At 37.6% G+C, this 18792-nt stretch overlaps 1 protein-coding gene across 2 annotated transcripts in view; it reads left to right on the top strand.

Annotated features, from left to right (window-relative positions):
• Positions 1-8629: 8629 nt before the first annotated feature.
• The window catches only part of LOC148646821 (NLR family CARD domain-containing protein 3-like), a 231538-nt gene continuing 221375 nt past the window's right edge, over positions 8630-18792 (top strand). Inside the window, exons 1-2 of one of the 2 annotated variants that reach the window (XM_088608953.1) lie at positions 8630-8696; positions 11149-11270. The gene's annotated coding sequence lies outside the window, so the exon portion shown is untranslated. The remainder of the gene's footprint in view (positions 8697-11148; positions 11271-18792) is intronic. The other variant, XM_088608954.1, reaches the window with a different exon arrangement.

The following is an 18792-nucleotide window of genomic DNA, read 5'->3' as shown; positions in this document are numbered from 1 at the left end:
TGCACAATGTCACAGTGGTAGGTTTTGCAAGCAGGAAATGTAGTGATAGATTTAAAAGAAACAAAGCATAGTTCAGTGGAAGAACTATAAGTTTAGCTACAGCAGTATTGGTTCTGTAAACTAGGGAAAAGGAATCCAACAGCAATACAAAAAGGAAACAGAGAAGTGTTTATCGATAAATCAAATATTTTTTTAGTTGTTGTATTCCTTATTACATGCATGGACAACCATTGCAACCATTGCTATAAATATGTTCCTGAAAAATAATAAAAAAGCCATTTGATTCAAATAGCTTTGGCAAAATCTATAGATACTTTTCCCTTGAGCTGTAAAGCTTTTAGATTCTTTGGGTTCTTTATGCAGACCTCTCAACTGCAGGAGCACCCATGATTTAAAAACTATGGCTTTCATAAAAATGTGAGAGTAGCTTCATGCATTCCTCCTCATAGCACTTTACACTTAGTTTAAACTGCTGAGTGAACTAAGTTTAATACAGACAGCAAGGGGCAGTTCTTTAGCCGGTTGTGGGTCAACTTCAACAACTCTCCAACTGTGTTTTTGATCATTTTACTTGGTCTTCTTTAAAAAAACAGGATAAGGTCTTCAGATTAATATATTATTAACTACTACATTAGCTAGATTGAGTGAATGGCCTCTTGTTGTTTGTAACCCTTCTAATGGTTTTAAATTCCAAGCACTATTGATAAGTAATCAGCAACCCCACACTGCACAGCATAGCATAATAGCTATGTTTGAAAATCAAGAAGACTCCCCTTAGAAAGAAAGCTAACAGTTTCAATATGGCCAAAAAACAGTATGTCTTGCATAAGTGTTAACTTTCAGAACCAATGTGAAACTGAAATAAAACACAGGAAACCCAGAAATTACTAGAAGAATCCCCCATCCCAGTGTATTCCCTGTCTAATGGTGCAGTATTCCAAAAATTATAAAACATTACAGAAAAGATTCACAAACCAACACAAGGTTGTGAAAGGTCAGAGGGCCTGTCTAGAGTGTAAAACACTTGGTTGCAGCACTGTGAGTGTTGTGGTTTGAAAGCTATTAAGTCATTAACAGCGACCCCCTATCCCAGTGTATTGCTTGTCCAATGGTGCTATCTTCCAGAAATAATAAAACAACCCAAAGCAAGGTTGTATATGGTGAGGGGGGCTGTCTGGTGTGTAAAACACTTGGTTGCAACATTGTGAATGTTATGCTTAAAAAGCTATTGTCATTAGGAAGACCCCCCTATTCCAGTGTATTACCTGTAGTGCTATCTTCAGAAAATCATAAAAAATAAAGAACAGTTTCACAATACAAAACAAAGCTGGGAAAGGTCAGAGGACCTGTCTAGTGTGTGAAACACTTAGTTGCAGCACTGTGGTGTTGTGCTTAAAAAGCCATTGAGTCATGAAGAAGACCCCATTATCCCAGTGTATCGCATGTCTAATTGTGCCATATTGAAAAAATCATTAAAAAAAACTAAAAGAGGTTTCACAGCCCAAAGCAAGGCTTGGAAAGGTCAGAGGACCTGCTTAGTGTGTAAAACACTTACTTGTAGCATTGTGGGTGCTGTGGTTTAAATGCTATTGGCTTGTGAACAGCATACCCCTATCCCAGTGCATAATGAATGGGTTTGAACATCAAGGGTGCTGTTCTTAATAAGCTGCTGAGTAAAGAACAGGAATTTTCTTGCTGTCAGGAGTATTGCATATATAGTTGACCTTTACCTGAATGAAAATAGGACATAAAGAAAGGGTTTCAGAAATCAAACAAAGCTTTATTCCTGTGTGTACAGTCTGGGTAATTGGAGACTGCGCTGTTTTGCTTCCTATGGTGATATATGGGTTTTTCGCATTAAGCTGTATTGAGCAGAATTTCTCGCATTGTGAACTTGTGTACACATCAGAGGTTTACAAAAAGAGAATTAGCTCACTGGTAGTTTTATGTAGAGGTTGTGAAAATTTTCGCAAGTAAAGGTCTTTAAAATGCGTTTGGTTTGAAGGCTTTCTGTGTTTCCCTTGCGAAGATATGGACAGAAGAATATTCGTGCGTGGTAAAAAAAATGGAAATAAAAAGACATAGTGAAGGCTGTGAAAACATTTATAGTGTACTTTGTACACACAGCAAGTGTTTTCGTAACTCTAGGAGTTTTCTTGAAAACGCTACAGGCGTGCCAAAATCATTTTCGAACTTCAAGCTAACCTTTCTTCACAGACTTCCTTCTTTGAACTCAACTGTGCTTCAGTAAATAATGTACAGTTTATCACCTTCTGCAATACTTCTAGTTTAGCTGGATTTGTGCAATAAGCACATTGTTTAATGGGGATGACATTACTCACGTCTACTGTATATCACTGTACGACACAGGTTTGAGTCTGAGTGTCTGTTAATAAAACAGTCTTCCAATACATATAACTACTGCATGATTTCTTCATCTCTCTCTCTCTTTCCTAGCGTTAATCCCGCACCAGCAGGGTCCGCTTGTTGGCACACCAGTCTCCATTTGGTGGCTTGAACCAAATCTTTGAGCTGACGTTGCCATTAGATGCGACTGAGAAATACTCCAACCGGTGCGTCCATCCGCCTGTCGTCAGAGTGGGAGGGGGGGGAGGAGAACAAAGTAATGAAGCCAAAATTTGGGAAATTTGGCCAGGAGGCCGGGGTTACACCCCTACTCTTTTCAAGAAACACCCTGGGATTTTTAATGACCACAGTCTCATCCGAAGGACGGGCATGATTTCTTTATCTGTTTCAGCTAAATGAGGGGAATTAAATCAGTCAGAATCTCGGAGTGCCAATTGTAAAAATAACCCTTCTTCCCTCCTTTGTTTCGCGAAGAAATCCTTAATCACAAAACCATCACTTAATTTATCAAGATACACAAATTCACTCCAGAGCCAACAACAAGTTATAATAGTGGACTATTTTTATGTATTCACTATATAAGAAAGAAACCAAAAGTAATACTCTGATCGCGCTTTGAACCATTGGGTGCAGCGCTTTGTCCATTACCACTACAAGGACAATACATTATTTTAAAAAAGAAATGGATGTCAAAATGTTTCCAAAATGTCAACCTGTGATATTTTAGCTGCTTAGTTACACAATTCCATATTCATATAACTATCAAGTGATGTTAAATCACTACAACATTTATCTTTTTACAATAACAGCAAGTGGTGTTCTTGTTACGTATTCTTAGAAAAGGAAAAAACGTTAGAACTTTTTGTGAAGTACAGAATATAAGCTTAATAATGTTACAACAAGCACGTTAAAGCCAGAAGCCATGTAAATTACCAAGTTAAAGACTTTGATATGTAAAATATTTATGCATAATTAAAATATTTATGATAAAGGTGGAAGGTTGTGTATGTTTGTCCAACTGAGCATTCTTGCTTTTATAAAAAATACCAACTTTTTAATGTTTAATGATTAACATGCTCTAATACACAGTTTAAAATTAAAAGTCTAAAGAATATACAACTTAAATTTTTAATTAGATAAAGATTGTCCCTCAGCAGTGATCAGGATTCAAAACCGAGTGTTTTCTGGCACTAGCTCAAATGCTGTACGTGAGAGGTTAAGCTTTATTAGCCCCACCTGGCGGTGATTCCAGATACTAAACGGTATAGCCTCATAACTGCGGTATTATGCAGTATTATGCGGTATGACACATTGTAATGTGACACACCACTGCATTTTACCACAGCGTACCTCGCTCATTTTGAATGGCTGCATCTGTATAGTACTTTCTATACATGCAACATTTTAGAAACACATAGAACAGATCAAAGGAGCAATGAATTGGAAATTGTCCCTAAAGTGCCAGCTAGAGAACATTATTTTTGCTGTGCTACAATGAGCTTGAAAGAAAGAATAGCACTCATTCAATATTACAGCTGACATGTTCTCTCTAATTTTGGAATCTGAAATCAGGATTCAAGTGAAATGGGTGGATTTGTGAAATCTGGTAATGGTAAAAATGATTTACACTATACAACAATCTCCAATTACTAACCAGAAACCCTTATTTCATATCATTTATGATCTGTCAGCAGCTCCAGTTTAATGATCCCCTCCAGGGTCGGGGCACAAACCTGGGAGACACATGGAGTTGTCTTCTGCAGATAAAGACTTAAGTTTCCAGTTTTGTGTAAAAGAATCTGCCAATTTCTATAACAAATGTAATATAAAAACTCTGACATTTAGAATTTTATTTTTGTCAGTTTCTTCTAGCACAGGTGTTGTTCTACATGTATTGGCTAAACATCAATGGGGGATATTTACATGTAAAAACTAATTTTGTAAGACCCTGCTGCAGCAAATGTCTTTAAAATATACTGACTTCCTGCTTTTTGGAGAAGCTGTGGTAGGTTGGGATTGAACATGAGAAGGAGAAAAAAACACAGTGGAAAAAAGCAGGTAAAAATTCCCTCTCAGCTCCTGTAGAATGACTAGTAACAAATTCTGAGACCAACATCAGTTTGGTTTTGAACTGAAATCCTAAAATGCACCGAAATAAAGATAATGATTAACATACAGACAGTAGAATGACATGGTGGTGCAGTGTTAGAATTGCTGCCTCTGAGCACTATGGCCCCATGTTTAATTCTGGACCTGAGCTGCTATCTGTCTGGTTTATATGTTCTCCCCTGTGTTCACGGGGGATCACAGCTCTGTGTGCTCCAGTTTCCTCCCACAATCCACAGGCAAGCTGGTAGCTTAATTCTGTGTATGCTCTGTGATGGACTGGAGTCCCATTGGTTTCTGGGATACGATCCAGCTCCCCCATGACCTTGTATTGCATGGAGCAGTTATAAAACAGATGGCTGCATAAAATTGACCAGCATTTCTGGGCAACATCAGTCTGACTCCAGCTGGAGTAACCATATTCACACTGCCTGCATTGTCCCAGTTCTCAGTTCCCTCTCTGTCCCAGCTTTGTGCTGCTTGCAGTTTCTACAGTATCCATGCTTTCAGACTTAACATCTATAGGAGATTTAAATTGTTTTCATTTTTCAAGTAAGTCATTTGACACCAAATTTTCATTTATGATGACAGCCTGGACACCGTTTTTGCAGCAGATTATTTACAGGAGTAAATACCCACAAACCTCCACTCCAGAATTTAGAGATCTACCCTTGAATCTACACTGTATTTATCAGCCATATACAGTAGCTTCCACTACTATCTACTGTATGTGCATTAAGTATATATATATATTATATATGAGAGACATTACAGTATGTGTGAAATATATTTTTCATAATCAAAATTGAAATTGTTTCCTAATTATTAGTTGCTGAAATTTGCATTAAATTATGTACATTAAGTGTATATTATGTTATACATCTGTTTTTATTTTCAACTACCAAATTTTTCGTTTAGTTGTAAAATTCTATATGAAGTGGATTTAAAGATGCATAGTAGAGAAACAGATTAAATGAAGCAATTCTTTCACTAACTGTTAAGGGTTCGGTAATCGGGACCGAACCAGTGAGTGAACCCACTTGCAGGAGCGAACAAAGCCAAGTCGTAATCCGAAAGCAAACCGTAGTCGTAGGAACGAGCAGAGAGTCCAGGGGAAGCAAGATATCCGAAAGGGAACGAGTACCGAAGCCGAAGCGTGATCCGAAGTCGTAGTCCGTAGAGCAGTCCGAGAATCCAGAGGTAGCCAGTGATCCAAAATAGAGCTAAAGTACCAATCCAAGCCGAGATCCGAAAAGCCGAAGTCAAAAGGGAAAAACCGCAAACCGAAATCCAAGACAAACACAGAGTAGATGAAGCGCAACCAGGAAGCTCGAAAGGGAAAACCAATACTGAGCAACGAGGTAGGGAAGGACAGGTGTTTAAGTAGGATGAGACGGGGGTGTGGTGGTGAATGGGAGAACTAATAGGTGCACTGATGGATAGGGGCTACGCCTACTTCTGCCTCCTCCGTTGCCGGGAGGCAGGGATCGTAACACTAACATCTAAAGGACCATAATCGTCTATCAATTGTCTTTGGCCATCAGGTAACATATTTGGAAGACATACCACACATTTAGAGTGGCTGCATCTGTGCAATCTAACCACTGAGTCACCATGTCACTCACATTAACCCCATGTGAAACAAAAGTAAAAATAAGAAAACTGTAGTAAAATATTATTTAAGGTATGCACAGTATATGAATGTGTAGGATCTATTTTTTGACATATTATTGTGCTCTTTACCATTTTCATGTTCCTGAAACATATCTTTCTATATTCAGTTTCTATTCTCTAATCAGAGATCAATCTAGTAAATATGTAGTCTACTCACCTGAAACACACAGTCCAAGAGCAAACTTAGCTCCAAAACAGTCTATGAGTTCCTTGACACCAGACAGCAATGACACAAATAAATCATTAGTGTATTAAAAAGGACAGAAATAGGCACCTGTAGAATTTGTCTGGATTTCTTTCATTTTCCAAAAGCAGGTATGACCTGTTGTGCTTGTTTCTTGGTTCCGAGCAGTTAAATCGATTGTTTCAGTAAAGTAATCTATTAATATTGTTACAAATAGGGGGTTACAAAAATGGTGAAAATCAGGAATTGACCAAGAAATTTAGTCAATAAGTAAAATAATTGTTCATAACCCCCACCTTGTAAGTGATTTGTCCAGAATATATCCAAGTGGTTGGTATAACTAGAGGCACGGGAATTCTTAGTGGCACAGCTTTGATTAAAAGAGTAATAATTCTGGCACATTTGGTTTAACACAGTTTTATTAAAAATGACAATACATGCACTACACTACACATAACAAAACATACAACACACCAGTTACTTTATTTACAATATGTACAGACAAGGTGTTTCAGAGGCTTAACATCCTAATCAATCCCAAACTGCAGTTAAATCTCTCTCATCTCTTCAAAAATGGATGCCACAAAATAAAAGAAAGCCAATCACCCTGTTCTAAAAATGCACCAACAGGCAGGGAATACCATCTTTAACTGAGGTATCTTTTACTCAGGAAACCCAAGTTCCCTAAAAACACAGAATAGTAATAGTCTCTCTACCAAGGCTCAAATACATGTACTTATCTCTAATCAGGTTTCATTTGGATAATAATTAAATAGGGGCTCTCACCTGATGCAAGCTAGTTTAAGTTCCTTTTCTTCTTGACTCCTCTTTTGTTGTCTGACCCCAAGAAGGTAACTGTGTACAGACTGCTTTAAATACTGATTTCAAGACCAGTTCAAAATTCAGCCACACTAATGTCTGGCATATCCGCCTGATGGTCAATGCTGTCTTCTGAGTCCCAAAGCTCTTTCTCTCTGCTCACTGACATCAGGAGTCTCCAGGACAAAGTGAGCGGCTGCTTAGGCAGACCATGGACCAGCAGAGAGTTTAACTCATCAAAGATGTTTGGCCAATGGATCTTTGAGTATACAACTTATTTATTCACATTATAATTCTTGAGAGTTGAAGTATTGTTTGATGCGTGCGACTTCTGTTTGTAATCAGTTCATATACTGTGCTGCGCAGGACTCTTGTATTACAAACAATATCACTGAGTCTCTCTTATTCAGAAACTAAATCCTGAATCCAGAATCCCAACCTTAATTCTTTATTTAGAACAATTATTATCTTAAAAATAGTTGCGTCAAACATGATCTAGCTACTAGTACCCTCCTAACAGTCTAAATCTGGTTGTAAAATGTTCACATTTTGTATTATAATAAGAATAAGAAATAATAATAGTGATCTGAATGACTTTGTCACATACTGTAAGTTGCATTGTAGTTTGATGGCTTGCAAAACAATGTTGTAAGTAATTGCATCTAGATGAAGGCAGTGTGCAAAAATGACACTAACACTGACACTAGTACTAAGGTGATGTACAACATGGATATCTGCGGATATTACTTCACAACATTTTTTTAATCTGTGTCAGGAAATTTACTTTTTTTATTCATGTATTCAGCTCATGCTTGATTAAAAACTACATTGTTCTAACAGTACTCTTGCATTTTAAATAGACCCTTTAAAATAAAAAAAAATATTTTAGACATGTAAAATTAATAAATGGCACTCACAAAATCCAAAAGTATTGTAGATGTTTGTCTTTGTCTCTACATGTCAGATCAAGCCATCAAAATACAATATATTATTACAGCTGTAGGTGACTAAGAGGCAAGATTGTCCAGACCCCCTGATTAAAGTATTAATCAAATTTACCTTGGTTAACCTTAATTAAGTTATGGGTACATGATTAAGTGCCAACTAACAGTACAGAAAGACACCATACTGTATACCATACTGGATTTCTGTTTTCATTTTCTGGACTTATGATATTTAACTGTAATTAATGGATTAATTAATTTTCAAATAAACATCAAATTGGTTTCTACAGAGCTGTTCAATTACAAGCCTGAGGCTCTTCAGTCTGGGTTCAGATTTATGTACAAGTTTTCTTAAGGGAGAGATACTAATTCAGAATGACCTTAAGATGGTAAGATGGAGCAACTTCCCTATTTTTGAACTAGAAACAGAAAAAACAGAATTTACACCCAAAGAAGGCTCCACAGTCACAACTCTGTTTTTATTTTCTTCTCTTTTCAGCATGTCAGTATGGAATAAGCATTTACTTGTTCCAAAATAGAAATTCTCTCTGCAGTGCCCTCAGTGACAGATAGTAAACAGTCTTTGAGGGCCTGTTACAGAGGTAAGGAGGTATTTGAATCCTTATGTTACTTTTTCAGTCAGCTACAAAGCTAACATTTAAAAGAGGTTCCTACATTTAGGACCATCTGTGAGATATTCAGATTAAAATTGTTTGTGTTACAATAAAAAAATGCATTTTTACTTTTGTAAATATTGTAAGAGGCTGAGGTAGATGACAATGGAAGTGTCTAAGTATCTAGATAAAGTGTGTAACACCTGGCAGTGTAAACATTCCCAGCTTCAAAGCAAAGGGGATGTTTACAGAGACAATGGGAGTCCAGATCCTGTGATCAAAGTAGTCATAAAGTTAACCTTGGGTTACCTTAATTAACTTCTGGGTAGATGATTAAGTGTCAATCAGAAGTCCAGAAAGACACTATATTGTATAACATCAGATCAAGACAGATGAAAAAGAGGCGGGAAGGATACCACAAGAGAGAAAGAAGAAAAAAGGGACAGACCACAAGAGAGAGAGGAGACGGAACTTCAATTCAACTTTATTTGTCATTATACTTGCAAAGGTGCATAGTATACTGAAAGGTGTTTCTCATTTGTCTCTCAGGTGCAGTATTATAAATAGAACAGTAGAGAAGACAATAGACAGTAGTACAATAACAATAACAGTGTAAACAACAGTATTGTGCCAGTGCAAACTTTTTAAAAACTGTGCAAATATGAAAACAGAGAAAAGTATACAAACAGGACAAAAACAGTGCAAAAGTAATGAGGCGAACAGTGCAAAAATAATATGGCGATTAATAAATAGTACAACTAGTACAGTTTTCAGTACAATTTTGGCTTACATTCAGTTGTCGTGTTTGTAGTGGTGTAGGAGTACAGTCATTGTGGGTACAGGAAGAAGTGAGGAGAGATCATAGCATGATGCGAGGGAGTGGGGACGTCACCAGCTTGACGGTTCTGGGGAAGAAGCTATTTTGGAGTCTTGTTGTGTGCAACTGGAGCGTCTGGAACCTTCTACCAGATGTTAGGGGAGAAAACAAGTTATGACTGGGGTGAGAGAGGTCAGACATAATTTTGGTGGCTTTTTTCAGACTGCAACAGGTGTTTTTCCTGGATGAATGGTAGGGCACTGCCGATGATGTGTTGGGCAGTTTTGCCCACCTGCTGTAGTGCCTTATGGTCAAATGTGGTGCAGTTTATTAACTTTACAGTACTTCACAGTACAGCAATTCAAGTCTCTTGAATCAGTATCAGTACAAAGTTCCAAAGTCTGAATAACTCTGAAAGTGAAACTGTCCTTACTTTCAGAATTACTCACCAGTCTAAATCTTTTTTCTTAATATGGGTGTGAAATGTCATAGTGATTAAGGTTGTGTAACGAACAGTTCTTTCCGGATAGCACAGACCCTATGCGGACGACAAAATCCGACGAAGTGGGGAAACACTGGGGAAACGTCATGCAGGAATACGGGGCTGAAGACAGGGGGGCGTGTCCGAGGTGCGCTGGTGCATGGGGGAGGTGTGGCTGAGGCGAACAATCCAAAAGAGTAATCCTTAGAGTATCCAAAACACAAGGGTAAGTCCAAAACCAGGAGATCCATCAGAACACGGAATTAAAACCACGAAGGCCGGGTCGGAACCGGCAGACAAGGAACAGGAACAGGAACAGGAACAGGAACAGGAACAGGGGTTAAAACCTTAACGGGACCAGGCGCTTCCAGGACCCGGACTCGCACGATATGGAAATCAGATGCAGAGCCCGGATGAGCGTCAGCGCCTGGCTTTTAAGGTGGGCAGGGAATGGGAAACAGGTGCAGAGAATAAAGTCTTTAGTGAAAGGGCTGGAGCACCCTTAAGGAGGGGGAACTATAATCGTGACAGGTTGTGTGTCAGCTGAGATACTGCCAAACCGAGCAATTCAGTTGTAGGGGTTTTGTACATATACTGTACTAGGACAATTCTTAATTGTAGCAGAAAATCACAAAATGATTCTTTGATGGCTATTGTCAAGGAGAATTCTTTCCGGACGATCCAGGGTTGAGTGAGAAAACACGAGGAAAAAAGGCATTCAGGATACAGTAGCAAGCATTAGCTACAGATTGAAGACTTAGACATATAGATTTCGAGAAGTTTCAGACTCAACCTACCAGGAGAGGCAGTAGAATGAGGCATCAAGCTACACACATAACAGGACACATTTGGTCAAGTACTTTTCACAGTATAGTTCATGTAATGATACCACAAATTGTCCTGAAAATCAGTATGATCAGTCTCATTCAGCCAGTCCAGTGGGGAAACAACCTCTCTCCTTTGTCTGATTTTCGGAACCGTTTGGGCCTTCAGTAGCTCTATTGTACTTTGCCAGTCAGTACTGTTTCTTGGCCCTCTGCAACCATATAGTTGCCCACTATTGCTCTAGATGATAATGGCACCTCCAGTTCTGTTGACAATTTAACAGTGAAAATAAGCTGTAGCCTGTCTTCTCCAAACAGGTACAGAGTACACAGGGAGTGGCTGATGAAACAGTTTCCTTTCAAAGGTCACTCTTGGAAGAGCAGGCATACTGTAATTATCTTCACCACTTTAATACACCAGAGCAGAAGAGCAGACAAAGGTTAGAGTTCATTCCTTAAAAAATGAGAAAATTAGAATTAGAGTGATAAAAGAGAGGATGCCATTTGCACATTTGGTTATTTGTTTTCATTTCAGTAGCTAATAAAGTCAAAGATCTGATTCAGCTGTTCCACTGTTGCACAAACTGTGCACAGAAGTGCTTGATTTTCTCTCTTTTACATAACCACCTCACTGTTTGCATTTGAGTCCTCTAATTTGTGTTTCACCGTTCATTCTGAAGACATCCTCTGGATTGAATTTGTCCACTCATAAACTTCTCACTTACAGACTAAAAATAATCTGTTCCTGTCAGTGTAGGACTTCACTTTGATCACAGAAATGTATTTTGATGTTCAATCTCACTTTTACAGTTATGGTCTAATATTTGACTATACAGGATTTATTAAGTAACATAATATTTGCTTTGTACAAATTTGTTATTATTTCATGTCATATCTCTTTTCCATGTATATTGGAAAGATCAAACAAATTATATTTCTCTACAAAACGTCTTCATTAAAACAGAGTGTTTAAAAAAAGTGTTGGTACAGTAAATTCTACTTGCTGTAATGTATACTTAGCAATTTATGGTGCCAACCTATTCCAAAACATCAGAATAGTACCTAAATTGGTTACTTGTTTATGTCTTGTTATGAGAACTTGGAACAAATCTGAGACTTTTACTCATGTTTTACATGTGTTTTATTGGGAATTTAGTTTCACTTTCACTTTTAACTTATAAGCAGAAATTGTAGAACTAATTTTTTCCTGATATTGTCTAGAAGATGTATATGGTGTTTGAATATACAGGTCACTATTGATAAATTTGTGAAAAGTGAAGGGCAGAGAGACATGCTATACCGCGGGTTTAATTTAGATATGTTTGGTATGTAAAGTTATCCATGGGAATTATTTGGTTTGGTTTGATAAAGTGGGATTTATTTGGTAAAATATATTCCTCTTTAAAAATATACCATTGTAGTTTGCGGCTTTACAATCTGCCTGAAGAGAGGTTGGCCTGCTCAAAGTCTTGTGACATTGTTAATATGGCAACATTTTCATTTTCATTGTGTAATCTGTGCCTGCTTTAGGGCTTTGGTAAACAGTTTTAGTTACTTTAAGTATTGCTTCATCTCAATATTAAGGTGAATTAAAAATGTAATGGATTTCACATTTTATAGAACATCTTCCTGCAATTCTAGGATTGTTTCATGTACAGTATATAGTTTTTTTTAAAACTTCAGATTTTTGTACCAGTAAAACTAAGACTATTCAAAACAATTTATAACTGAATTATAAGAAAGCAAATTCTAAAATACAGAACCAAGTCTTGTAAAAGTAATTAAATCCGTCCTATGTTGTTCAATTGTGTGACATTTTTAAATCATGTACTGCATGTGCATTTTTTAAATACATTTTTTTCAGAACCTGAATTTTGAAGATTTCTAAGTTGTAGTAAATGTCAGCATTGACGCTGGATAATAAAGGAGATAAAACTGTAATCTGTTGATTGCTCAGCTATTCTGATCTGTGAATTCAGACCACTATTGCCACATTTTGCAGGGTCCTTTAGATGCTCTGTTGCAAACTCCATGCTGGCTGATATTTAGCAATGTCTTTCTTCATGTCACTTTATCTGCTCAGTTTGGAAAGACATCCTGATGTACTGTAGGCAGTGTCTGAGTGATGTGATACACCCTCCATTTCTTCATGATTGAGTAGACTGCGCTTACAGCAATGTTCAGAGATATATTTTTGACCTTCTCCTGACTGTGCTCTTTAATAACTTCATCCTGGATTTACGTGAGATAAACAAAAAAGAAAGCATCAAAAAACAAACCTAAAGTACATGTATAAATCAATCAAACTAACTTCACATTTCCTTGTTCCTTTACTTTTTTTCTGAGTTCAAGTGGGGTGTTACGAGGAAATGTTCTACATGATTTTACCCTCTGAAATGTTATCTGTGAGGTTTATGATATATGATAAATTATATATTGTACAGAGTACAAGCATGTAGATGCCATAAAAAAGGCAGTGCATATTCTAATTGTTTCATTCCAGGCTTTATACACAATGTTTGGAACAATTGAGGTGTTTGTCTGGCTGCAAGTGAGCTAAGAGGTAGGAAAACACAGATGGTCAAAGGTGGGACAACAGTCATAGTATTAAAATAGTCAAACAGAAAAAGACAGAGAGGAACAGAAAAGATACAGAAAGAAGAAATACCCTTGCCCCTTTCCTCTCTACTTGTGTCATGTGGTACTGTAGGTCCTTGTTTTCAGTCGCTGAGACCAGATTCTGACTAGGTGATCTGAGCTTTAGTTTAAAGAGTTTGCCATCTTTAGTGAAATTCCGGTTTCCTATATTGTGGAATTTTCACTTTTCCTAGTTAGTGCATTTCTAGAATTAAAGAGATTGCATCCCATGTTACAGGAAGTGAGATTTAATTCTAAGTTATGTCTATTTCATATATTGCAGGTTATTCTCTTTGTGACCTGATAAGGTGTTGAGCAGTCATTTCAGTTTAATATGCATTTTGTGTTTCTGGGTATATAGAAATGGGTATATGAATTCTAGGGCAATCCTTAAATGAATGGACTGAGTGAAATTCGAAACCTGTAAAACAGAAAAACTCAGGGAGTGAGGAAGCCTCCCTCATGTCCCTAAATATGTATAGACTGTTATCATGAAAAATGTAATGAACTGAAGAATATTCCCTGTAGACCAGTAAGGGTCAGTAAAGGTCCAATAACTGAATGATGCTGAAATGTAGCAGCATTAACTGTATAATTGGAAGATGTATTTTAGTCAGATTTCTATTCAGAGACTTCAGGATGTTATATTCATGACATAGTACCCGTCATGCACCATAAAAGCGTCCTCACATATATACTTAAAAATATATTTTCTTTAAACTTTGTGCATCAAGGACAAAAAAATATATCATAAGGGAATGGATAATAATTGCCTTTCCTGTGTTCTTTAAACTCTGCACCATCTACAAACCATTATTAATACACAAGTGTTTTTAGGTGGCAAGTTGGCACACTTTATACTGATGTACAGTATACTGTATGAAACTTCAATTCTGGCAATGGAAATATCTGATTTCAGGGACATTAACATATTCTAATGTTATCCTTTTATTAGAATGTCCTTGCAAGCTCTAATGTGATGCTCCTTTAAGACTTAATTCACACGGACTCTTAAGATAATTAAGTTCACCTGATTGCTTTGGTCTCACGATGGAAAGATGTCTCACGAGGACAGTGGGAAGAAAGAGGGAACAGGAGACAGAATAAAGAGAAACAGAGACAGCTGACAGGACAATTGTCCTATCTATGATAAGCTAGGAGAAACTTTATGACAGTTTCTCAGAAGCCTGTCAAGACAATTTCTCTGCCTAGTTCTACTGAAAACATTTTTGTTGTATTTGATTTCACTTGAGACCTATAGCTTGATGTCCCATCAGCATGGAGTAACATGATAATCCTGGACTGTTGTCTTCTAAAGATTTTTAAAAAGCTACCTATAAAAGAACATCTTTATACTGACACATCATTATTTTAATTTTGATTTATTTTACAATATTCTGACCTAGTGATAGAAAAGTGGAACTATTTATTTTCTCAGCTACATCCAATCTATTCAGAAGGCTTGTAATGGGTATCATTCTAAGGTGTTATAAGAAACAGGTGAATGCAGATGATGAAATGTATTTCTGAAAATTTATTCTGGTAAATAACCCAGTGGTTCATTATTCTTCTGTCTCTCTTAGCCTTGTCTTTAAAATGTGAAATCTATGTGAACACACTTGTAATTGTTAATATGCACCTGATCATTGGTGTGCACTCAGCATGACAAGTACAATGTCAGGGAAACACTTTCATAACAAGAAAAGACACTAATTACCTTCAATACTATAATATAACATACCAGCACAACAGAGAAGTCCATTATATACATTGCACTGGCCCTATAGACGCAGCTGCCAGGAGACTGGAGACTGAATCCAGGTGCAGGAAAATGGCAGAGCAGGCAGGCAAAAGCAAAACTACAATTTTTAGACATGATCCAGAGGCACAGTCAATCCGCTAACTTTACGGCTCTTCCTCCTTCCTGATGCTGTTTCCCTTGTTTATCATACTGTATGCTGTTTTTCGTCACTGTTCCCATGACACATTAAATCACATTACATTTGCCTCTTCTGTGACTGACTCTTCTGCAATTCAGGACCAACTATTTGACCCCTGTCAATATTTCTTAGATCTCTCCTGTTGCTTTAGAAGCTCACATATTAAAGTACTGTTTCCACAGCAAAAACACATTGGTAATTCATTTTGAAATTAATATGAAACACGTGTAGAATCCTTTTTAGTTGTAATAAAAATATTTCAGATTACAAGTGTTGTTTTCATTAGTTGTTTCCATCATTTTGTCCACCTTCTGTACATTAGCAAGTGCAGTATGAGCTTTTTTCTTTCTCACACGTTTGTATTGTCAATGTTGCCTTGTACATTAAAGTGAAACAAGTGAACTCAAAACCATTTCACAGGACGTCCTTCAGCACAGTGTAAATGAGTCTGTCTTTATCAGCCTGTCCTTCTTTCAGTTATTCCTGATTTAATAAAAAACATAACATTAGTGAAACAGAAAGTATATTTCTGTTATTTCACCATTAAAAGTCAAGCAAGAGAGATGCAATTTGGTAAACGTAGAGAGGGAATAAAGTTTCTCCTGCATTAAAAATATACTGAACTGCGGTAACTGTAGAAGGTGGCTGGGGTGGAGGGCAAGAGGTTTTGCCAGAAGCTCTGAAGTCACACAGAGCTGCAGGGATGGGCTCACAGTGCATTCAGGTTTAAAATGGTGGAGAGTGAAACTGCTGACTGTGATGAATAAGCGTCAGTGTTTTTATACACAGAGTAATAATATGTACTTTATTATGTCCATAGTTGTGTGACCTCTGTGTGCAGTAGTAGTCATTCATATGATTTCAGAAATAAATACCTTTGTCTATGTAAGATCCCTCAGTCAGGCAGTGAATAAAAAGATTCAATCCTGGAGACTAAGGAGCCTTCAGAACAGCTCAGGGAAACTGTTGTAGAAAGACACAGACAGGCTGCACACGGGTCTCCGTGGAACAGCACTGTCTGCATCCACCCAGTCACAGGCTGTTTCCTGCTCTCAGTCCATGTGCAGACATCACTTTGCATTCCTCTTCAAATACTTAGGAACCTGGGGAAATTTCAAATGCTTATTTTTTCATCACTCTCAGAATAATAGTAATAATGTAACTTTATAAGACAGTTTCCACCCACTTTTTGGAATTGGAGTCTTTCATATTTCTATGAATACATCAGACTTTTTTCAGTCCAGTTGTAGGAATGTGAGCAAAGCATGATTGTTGTTTCGGCCACTGCTCAGAAGTGAAGATTTTGCACTTATTACATCAAGTTATGTGTTGCAGTGCAATATCCTTGGTTACAAGGAGATTTTGAATGGCAGCCCTACCATAAATATCAGCTTTGTGAAGCTCGTGATGTGCAGTATTTGATGAGACTGGATCACTGAGCTGTAGATTCTGTTCTGTGGTAATTTTTGAGACTTTTGTTTTGTTGTTTTTAGTAACTATCTTTTAATTGACCATTAGCCCTGTAGGTACAGTAAGCTTTGAACAGTTACCATTGTTCCTCCTTCCTGAGGCTGTTTTTCTTTGTCGCACACTGTTATGGTTTTCATCACTGTTCCCCTTGACACATTTAATCGTTTCATCACTTCTCCGAGTGATGCACCTGCAATTTGGACACAAACTATTTGAGCACTATCAAATTTGTTTGTCTCTTTAGAAACTCCCACATTAAAGTGTGGAGGCACCAGGTGGCTGGTGACAACCAATGTTTTTTTTTTGTTGTTGTTGTTGATTTGTGTGTGACATTTCAAAGGGGATGCACATGACAGTTCCTCCAGTGTATCAGCTGAAGTGCAGGGCTTCTGTTAAGAGAAAATAAAAGATTTTGTGGAAGCCCCAGGAGGCTGGTGACAACCGATTTTTTTTTTGTTGCTGTTGTTGATTTGTGTGTGACAATACAAAAGGGATGCACATGACAGTTTTTTTTTATAAGACTGCTTTTAAGGCAGAAATGCACTGTTAATTCATGTTGAACTTAACATGGAAGATGTGAAGAATCCATTTTAGCTGTCATTTAACTGTTTCAATTTACAAGTGCTTTTTAGCTATGTCTTTCCATTATTTTGGTCATCCCCCAGGCATTTGGAGGTGCAGTAGATGAGTTCTTCTATCTAACACAATGTGTTTGTATTGTCACTGTTGCCTTATACTTTAAAGTAGGAAAAATGTGCTCAAAACCAGTTCACAGGAAGTCCTTCAGCACGGTGTATCTGAGTCTGCCTTTATCAGCCTCTCTTTCCTTCAGTGGTTTTCAATTTAAAAATGAAACTTTAGTGAAATAGAACGAATGTTCCTGTTACGTCTCCATTAAGAGTCAAGCAGAAGAGACAAAATTAGGTACAAGTAAAGAGTGAAAAAATACTCTTGCATTAAAAACACACTGAAGTGCTGTAATTGTGGAAGGTGGCTGGTGGAGAGAACAAGAGTTTGGACCAGCAATCAGACTTCGGTCCACTGTCTTAGAGTCTGTAGGGGTTTTGTGATTTTACTGATACAATTATTAATTGTAGCAGTAATCACGAGGTGGTTCGTTATGGGTTTTAGACAATCAATCATCAGAACAACTAGCAACACACACACACATAGATTCAATACAGGAGATACATTTATTAAACATAAATTGTGCACCAAACATATATCAGTGTGCATGGATACAGGTGGCAGACTTTACTGTGATGGTTATCAAAAATACAAGGTACTTGTATATAATCTCGAAGAGATGCAAACACAAAGATTTACACAACAGAGAATATACTTCAATATACCGTTTGGCTACATCATATCGCTAATCAGTGTCATTACCCACTGTTACACTAGACTTGGAAGTAAATACATTACTCATGAATTAAATTGATAACAACTTGTGTTGAGGTGAAGATTCAATTCTCGAGACGCAATGTAGAACATGAGGTTTATTTATCCACTGTTTATGGGTTTGGATTTCCCGGCACAAACACCAAAACCAGCTGACAGGCTCTGTTGTAAACTCTGTCCCAGCAGTTGTTCAATAGGCGTTGTCTCGGCGTCCTCTGGCTACCAGCCAACCAGTCAAGCTCGGAGTAGGATGGACGGAGGAATCTAACTGCGGCGCGCAGTGCAGTCATTTCTCCCAGGGGTCTACTAGTGGTCCGGCTGACTAGTAGAAAGTCCCTATGCACAGACTGTGACCATGGGTCCTTGGAAGTCACTCTTTTACATGGGAAGAAAACTGGTTCGTTTCCGGCCCAGTGCTGCTTCTCAATAAACTATTCAGGTTGTCGATGAGGGTCCAACTGTAGGCTGCCATTGATCAAGCGGAGCATTCACGTTGGTCGTTGCAGGATTCTGA

Source organism: Lepisosteus platostomus, chromosome 16, assembly GCF_059453375.1.
Source record: "Lepisosteus platostomus isolate fLepPlt1 chromosome 16, fLepPlt1.hap1, whole genome shotgun sequence".
Classification (NCBI taxonomy): Eukaryota; Metazoa; Chordata; class Actinopteri; order Semionotiformes; family Lepisosteidae; genus Lepisosteus; species Lepisosteus platostomus.
The sequence above is the reverse complement of the archived record's forward strand: the minus strand, read 5'-3'. Positions and strand labels throughout refer to the sequence as shown.